This window comes from Echinops telfairi, unplaced genomic scaffold (assembly GCF_000313985.2).
Source record: "Echinops telfairi isolate 266 unplaced genomic scaffold, ASM31398v2 ScPeMD7_7468;HRSCAF=8506_0, whole genome shotgun sequence".
NCBI lineage: Eukaryota > Metazoa > Chordata > Mammalia > Afrosoricida > Tenrecidae > Echinops > Echinops telfairi.
In genome coordinates, this window is record NW_022111369.1 from 65,537,984 (window position 1) to 65,546,766 (window position 8,783).

An 8,783-nucleotide genomic window follows, 5' to 3' on the forward strand; every position below is an offset into this window, starting at 1 on the left:
GCTTGAGGTCAAGGGAATGTTCAAGGAAAATTGGGGACATTTCTAGGATTCAAGGCCAAGTGGAAAGAATGGACAGAGCCCATACCAACGTGAACGGGTGAGGCAGAGAGGAGCAAGAGGAAGTTGCCCGAGAACTCCCAGAAATTGTAGCTAGAATTAAATGCCTACGGATGGTGGAATAGGAGCCCAGGCGGAATAGTGGTTACAAGTTGGGCTGCTAACAACCACAAGATCCACAGCTCAGAACCACCAGCTCGGAACCAAAGGTGTGTCAGAAAGGTGGCAGGAAGATAGGGCTTTTTCACTCCTGGAAACTCACAAGGGCAGTTCTACCCTGTCCTCTAGGGGCGCTATGAGTAGCATTGACTCAATAGCAGTGAGTTTTTTGTGATGGAATCGGGATTCAGGTGAAGTTTAACTAGATCTCTAAATGAGGCACAACTGGTATTTCACATGTCCCCAGGTTAGCTGGATTTGTTTATTAGTTGCCAACAAAAGTAAATGACAACTTTCTGTCCAAAAGCAGAGAAAGACCTGTCTCTTACGGAATATACTAGAACAGCTAAAATATATACTTTGGTTGGAAGCGCCACTGAAATCTGTTCATACCTTGACGGTACTTGAAATACCAGTGGGATAGCGTTCTGGATCACTTCGGTATGCAAGGCGCTACAGCACAACAGCGGGGTGGCATGTCCCCTTCACTTCCCTGGCTTCTCTGGAGGACGTAGTACAATGAGAAGGGTTCCTACGGACTCAAACAAACCAAACCGACTGTGATTGAGTGGGTTCAGAACAAAGGTGGGACCACGTCTGTGAAACAGTTCAAGCTCTTGACCAAGGTCTGGCTAGACGAACAACAGCAAAAGCTTCTACACAGAAGAAAAATTCAAGGAAATAAGATGAGCCCCAATCATTTAAAGATTAAAAAAACAAAAAAGCTCTCAAAGATAAAGTTTCAAACCTGTAATTCTAATAGTTTAAAACTAGCCAAGAAGCAAACAGTATCAGAACAATGTTTTAACCAGCAAGCCATCTTCAACAAAGCCAAAGAGCTTACATTAACACAATTATCTCTGCCAGCCTTGAACCATGCTGTAGAAAGAGCCTAGAGAGGTTGAAGAATGCTTATTATTTGTATAAACTTTATGTACACAGCTTTTGCAATGTGAAAATCACAGTTCTAAATGCTTTATAAAGAGCAACTCATTTAAGTTTCACAACAACACTATCAGATACTATTGTGATTTGCATTTTAAAGATGTGCCCCAAGTCACACAGTCAAGTTAACATTTAAATCCAGTATATATATATTTTTTTCTGGTGTCTTTGATTTTTACTTCTAGGCCATGTTCCCTCCCAGCATAATAAGTGGACAAAACCCAAATGCTATGGCAACACATTTGAAAACTCAAATAAACATTGGAAAAGAAGTAAAACGATCTCTTTTTTGCAGATGATATGACTGCAAACCTAGAAAACCCTAAGGAATTTAGTAAAAAAAATATCGTGGAATTAAGAGAATTTAGTAGATGATTCCAAAAATTATGAAAAAAAAAATCAGTGTAAAACAAAATCTTCAGAATATAAAGCAAAAGAAAGGTTGGTCAGGGGAGGGAACACAACAAAGTCATGTTAAAGTATGTAAAGTAAGAAATAAATAAATGGAAAGATGTACCATATTCCTGGATATAAAGACCAAGTTCAAAAAAATGTTCCTTCTCTTAAAATTATATATGCCTGGGTGTATCTATTTCACTGAAAACCACAAGGATTTTGTTTGTTTGTTTGTTTGTTTGTTTGTGGTAGTTGGATAAACAGATCTTATGGTTTGCATGGGAAAAATAAGCACAGAAGTATAAAAAAGAACAGACAAGCAATTAAAAAAAAAGAGATGGGTCAGAGGACTAATTTACCTATTATTAAAGCTCTCAATGAAGGTAAAGGATTGCAGCCTTCAGTATGGATTACAACTCAATGTAAAGGAAGCCCAAATCCTCACAACTGTACCAATTGGTAATACCATGATAAATGGAAAAAAGATGGACGTTTTCAAGGGTTTAATCTTGCTTGGATGCACCCAGGAGTCAATACTCATGAGATTATCTTCTGCACCTCTTTTAAGGGTTGAGAAGCAAGGTGCTACCTTGAGGACTAAGGTTCGCCTGATGCAAGCCTCAGTATTATTAATTGCTTCATATGCGTGTGAAAGTTGAACATTGAATAAGGAAGACAGAAAAAAAATTTGATGCGTTTGACCTATGGTGTTGGTAAAGAATACTAAACGTATCAGGGACTCCCAAATGAACAAACAGATCTGCATAGCCAGAATGCTCCTTAGAGGTAAACAGAGCGAAGCTTTGTCTCATGTGCTGTAGACACATGATCAGGAGAGCCCAGTCCCTGGAGAAGGACACCATGCTTGGGAAAATGGAGGGGCAGGGAACACGAGGCAGGCCCTCCACAAGATGGACTGACACCATGGCTGCAGCAATGAACCCACCCACAAGAAGAGTTGTGAGGGTGGCACAGCCCTGGGTGGTGGTTACTTTGTGGTATGAACCCAACAAAACCCTCAATAAAAACCATCGTATTCCAATCAGTATCTTCCTGGATTCCCATGTCACCACACACACATACAAATACAAAATTGGATGGCTCAAGTAAAGCTCTTGCAAGATAATTCTGCTGTGGTTTCCTGCAGGAGAGTAAGTGCCCACTGACGATGACTCAACGCGACCTTAGGTACAACGGACCAAAACACTGCCGGTTCTGTATCATCCTCACAAATGTTTGAGCCCATTGTTGTAGCCCTTGTATCAATCCATCTCATTGAGAGTCTCCTCTTTTGTGCTGCCCCTTTATTTTACCCAGCTTGCTGTCCTTCTCCTGGGAATGGTCTCTCCCGATAAAATGTCCAAAGTAAGACAAAGTCTTGACATCCTTGTTTCTTTCTTTTCTTTTCTTTTATTAGAAAGTAATAGGTTTTGTTGACAATATTATTATTAATGGTTTTGTGTATCGTATTTTTTGAAAATTTTCATTTTATTGGGGGCTCTTACAGCTCTTAGAATCCATATATCAATTTTATCGATCACATGTGTGCATATGTTGTCATCCTCATTTTCAAAGTATTTTATTTCTATTTGAGCCCTTGGGACATCCTTGTTTCTAAGGAGCATTCTGGCTGTATTTCTTCCAGGATAGATTTGTTTGTTCTTTTGGAAATCCAGGGGAGTGAAGGTAGCATAGTGGTTTCTCATTGGGCTCCTAACTGCAAGGTCAGCAGTTTGAAACCACCAACCACTTCCTGGAAGAAAGATGGGGCTTTAACTCTTTAGTAAAGTCTACTAGAGTAAAGAGTTAAGTCTCAGAAACTCACAAGGGCAGTTCTACCTTGTCCTATAAGGTCCTTGCGAGTAGGACTTCACTCCATGGTGGGGAGTGTGGTTGTGGCTTTTGGCAGGTCATGGTACTTTCAATACCCTTCACCAGTAGCATAATTCAAAGGCAACAGTTCTTCCTTCGTAGAACTGCCCTTGTGAGTTTCCCTAGATGGTCACTCTTTAAGGTAGAAGAAAGCCTCATCTTTGTTCCACTGAGCGGCTGATGGTTGGGACAGCTCACCTCGTATTAGCAGCCCAGTGTAGCCCACGACACCCCCAAGGGGCCGAGCACAAGAATGTAGTCGGTTGCATGCCTTATGTTGAGGCAGGAGAACCTTCCTAATCAAGACCCAGTAGCCCAAAGCTGGGAGAGCAAAGAGAGCACATTTTATTCCAAACTTCAACAACTTCTTAGGCAACAATGGCCTAAAACACTGTACACCAGGATAAACTAATACCCAGCTCACCGCTATCCCATCCCTTCAGACTCATCCTGGCCCCACGTAGGGTCTCCACGGCTATAAATCTTTAAGGGACAAACAGCCTCATCTTTCCCCCTCAGAGTAACCGGTTGGTTTGATCCACTGGCCTTGTAGTTAGGAGCCTAATGCTCAGCCCACAGTACCACTAGGACTCCTTTAGACAATGATGGATTTGAGGAAGCATCTACCATATCAGCAGTAGCTTTAATTTTTATAATATACAAAGATTTCTAATATTATTTGACCACAGGAAGGACAAGCCAATATTGCAATGGCAAAGGATGTGAATGAACAATGCACAGAGAAGCAAATTGGAATCGACTAAGAAACAGGGGAACATCCTCAAATGGGCCCCCATTAGGAGAATGCAGACTAAACTCGTAGTGAACCCTCTCTTTGTCCCAGCGGCTTTACTACAATTTAAAAGCCCTAACAGGTCTTGCTGGTGGGATTGTGAGCAATGTCATATGAATATTCTACTATGGCAGCTATTTCAAGCACATGTATGCATGTTTCAGATAATCACATACATCCCCTTTTGGGAAAGCAGCCTGGCAGTATCTATTAACATTTAAAAGAAATATTCCCCTCAGGTCAGTCACCCTGCGCCTAAGACTTTCTCTCAAAGAAATAAAATCACCAGCGCACACGACTCCCAAACAATGTGGGTTTCCTTTAGTTTTGAAAGTTGTCTAAATAAATGCAGGTGGTGGTGGGGAGGGGATGAATAAATTCGGGTATAGCCATATGATAGAGTATTATATGGTTGTCAAGAAAAGTCCAATGAAAGCTGTGCTGGTTGACAGAAAACTTCCAGGGGCATTTGTTGGTGGAGAAAAAAGCGTGATACCAGGGGAAACAAAAAGACCCCGTTTCTGTGAAACAAGAATCAAACTTTTCTGTCTGTGTATGCACGTGTCTGTGCTGCATCTGATTATACAGCCACAGGAGAAAACAGAAAAGATCCACACTAGATTACTAATATGGATCATCTGAGGAAGTGGGAATCAATATGTGTAGAAGAGGAGAAAGCAAGTCAGGAAAGAAAAAAATATATATCCAAAGACCACCCGCTCACATGCACCCATGTTTGAAATGACCCCATACATGCATTGATAAAAATACCATATATACTGAAGTATAAGCCAACCCAAATATCAGCCGAGGCACCTAATTTTACCACAAAAACTGCATTAAAAATGTGCTGAAAAACTCAGCTTATACATGAGTATATATGGTAGATGGATGTGTGCCATACATATGCAAAGAAACCGTCCAGTTAGTAGGAGATACTCTTCCTCCAGGATAATTTCTCCTTTTCAAGGAAATTTTGGTCTTCCATTTGTGCCTCTGCCTGAACACATTCTCCAGGAAACAATTTTTGATCCTGGGACTTTCATACTTCAAAATTCAAAACCTTTTCTTCTCAAGATTGCCCCATCCTGTGTTATGTCCAAGACTGTTAGTCACTTGCTTTGAGTAGCATGCCCATATATCTCACTGAGGCTCTCCATGGTCTTCTCTGACGCTCTTTGTCAACCATGATCATTTTTCTCAAGTGCTTGGTCTTTCCTGGCAATGTGTCCAAAGGAAGCAAGGCAGTGCCGCATCTTCCTCTCTTTGATGGAGCATTCTGATACGCTCCTTCCAAGATGAATTTATTTGGGCTTCTGGCCATTCATGACAGGTCAATATTTTGCCAACATCCTCGTTCAAATACATCAATTCTTCTGTCTTCCTTTATCATGGTACAAACTCTCAGACGAGCCTTTTGCCTTGCAGTTTCCTAAGTCATGACACTTTTGAGTCAAATCTGATACAAAATACAAGAAGCTAAAAGAACTAACTCAGAGTTCCCTTCAACCAGTCCATGCTGTTTACTGCGCATGACCCCACGGCCTTCTCGATGTTTCCAGGGGTTTCTGGTTCTACATTCCATGCTCACATCTGTCTGCCTCCTCCAGGCTCCTTGTGGTGGGGCCATTTCCTTCACTTCAAAGAAAGCTCCAGGTGCAGAGAAGACTCTAGGGGAGTGGTCCCACCCCAGAATCTGGCTTCTTTTCTTTACTAAAACATTTATGCTCTTCATCTTTATCCCGAGATGACATTTTGGAGGTATTCCGAAATCCATTCATCTGCTTTGGAACTTTGAGAGTGAGAAGGAAATGTATTTCCCCCCTTCTTTCCTTAAATCATTGACTCTCATTTTGTCATGACACTCCAAATTGATTAGCTGTAGACAGAAGCAGGAGGGATAATTCCACATAACTCTAAATAATAAACGGGCATGATTTAAAGTCTGGTAAATAGTTGCTGGAGATTAATATAAACATGGTCCCCGATGAATCATGAGGAAATAGGAAACCGTGGTTGATTTAGGCCATTAACATTGGGGTAGTTTGTTAATCAGCAATAGTTAATGATGTTGTACTGCTTCTCCTTATCTGCCTCTTAAAATGAAACAACCTCCCACAAACAAACAAACAAACAAACAAACAAACCAGCACAACCATTTGCCACCATGTCTGATTCATGACTGCCTCACATTTCAGACTGGAACGATGCTCCAAAGAATTCTCAATGTCAACTTATTTTGCAAGTCCATCACCAGTTGTTTCCTTAGAGGTGTCTGTGGGTGAACCCAAACCTCCAACCTTTCAGTTAGCAGCCAAGCACACAAACCATGGGCACCACCCAGGGACTGCTCTCCCATGAAAAGGTAAGGATGACTTTTTCACCTCTGTGAAGCTACCTGGGCTGACCTTCTGATGTGTGTGAGTCCCGGAGTCTAGGCCTAAGAGACGGCAGTGTCCATCCTTGCTCACTTGGAACCTTGGGCCTACCTACCATGTTGTAACACAGCTTCGTGTAGCCTACTGGTGAATGAGCAGCCTTAGGATGAGAACTGAGGCCCTGGCCCAAATCAATGGCCGGATGTGTGAGGGAGGCCCTTGTGGACTGAAGCAGGTTCATGGGTGATCCCAGGCAAGCCAGGAAATGGATGGCTCAGATAAGCCATGGGATTTTGAGAAGTCATGATGGTTCTGGCTTTGGACTGGTTTAGAAGGCAGCAATAGCTGATTGATACAAGGGCATGGACATTTTAATTGAGTATTTTTTCATGCTACTTTTTAGTTTTCTGTCTGCATATGATAAAAGATTCTATTTCTCCTCCTCCTCTTCCTCCTCCTCCTCCTCTTCTTTCTTCTTTCTCATCCTTTTTTTGGAGTCCAAGAAAACACAAATACAAAGCAAACCAAACACAAATCTACTGCCATTGATCAAGCTGATTTCTGACTCACTGTGACCCTATCAGACAGATGACAACTGCTCCATAGGGTTTCTAAGACTGCAGATGTTGACAGAAACAGACAGCCTCACTCTCTCCTGCAGAGCAGCTGGTGGGTTTCCTACGAGGCCACCAGGGCTCGTAACGCCTCTGCACTATGAAGTAAGTATTCGCAGGAGGCAGAAGGTTGCAAAGGCAGGCTATTGACTTTAGTCTCCTGCACCCAGACGGCACCCTCTACCTAGTGGGAAGTTGCCATGGGTTGACCCAATCAAGCATATCATAGCGATACCTCATTTGCTTAGTATTGCATATGCAGGGCAGGAAGGGGCTGGCTACTTTGCCTTACCTGGCCAGTTTTGCCCATATGCCATTGCCCATCCACGTTTACACATAGACGGCTCTTAGACGACTTATTTCAGCAGTTAGTTATGACTCATTTCCATTTTACAGATGAAAATGTGGAGGCACAGAGGGGTTCATTAACCCACACCTTGCCTCTAAATGCAACTTGTAGCATCATGACTGCTGGCAGCTTTTACACCAAGCAGCATTAAGTACCACCGTTCGTGAGTTCCCTAACTAAGAGTCACCTTCTAGTTCCCATTTCCAAAAGTCTCTGCTAAATATCATCTGTACCCCTCATTCGTCATCCAACCAGCATTCCTTAAAGTATAATATATGTCTGAACCCGTGCCAGGTCCCACAAAAATGTATCAGCATATAACACATGAAACGATATCATATAAGAGTCTGTACTCTTAGGTGTTTGCAGTATTATGAAGAGGCCAGACTCATACAATGAAATCCCTTGAGAGTAAGGCAGGATACAACTAAAAGAGAGAAAAAGCATTCTGAGACCTTACCTACTTGCAGGGAAGAATTGGGGTCATATTTCAAAACTCCTCTTTCACCCATTTCGGAATGAAACCATCGCATTCATTTTTGTGGATCCCTCAGTTCTGGAAGATGGTTCAGTAGGTCAGGCTAACCTGGGCTAGCAACTAGAATAATCTCCAGAAAAGAGAATTTACTTTGGGGTTTAAGATGATCCAAACTGATTACTTCTCAAGAGGCTTAGCAAGCCAAAGCTGTAAACACAGCTGGGGAAACACTTGAATCGAATTCCATAGAAACGCCTGAGAATAGTCCATCCTTCTGCCTAATGACATGGCTTCTATGCTACACATAGGGATCTATAGGACATCAGTAAATATTTTTACACAACCTCATCGGTAAAGAGGAGAGAAAAATGTATAGAGACATGCCCACCCACAACAGCCATGTGGGGAGTATAAATGCGTGGAGTATAAATAGCTCTCTTGTTTTGCTGAAGTCAAGGCAAAAGGATTAGGCTCAGCCCAGCCATTAAATTGTACCATAGGGATGTTAGGTAATCCAATCTATAAAAGTTACATTGATGTTCTTGAAATTTAGAGTGCTAATAAACCCAAACCCAAACCAAAAAGCAATGCTCACTGCCATCAAGTCCACGTGACCCTGTAGGACAGAAGGACTATTCTTTGGGGTTTCCAAGACTGTGAATCTGTACTGGTCTAGATAGCCTCATCTTTCTCCTACGTAGCCAGATGGGTTTGAACCACCAGTCTTAGAGTTAGCAACAGC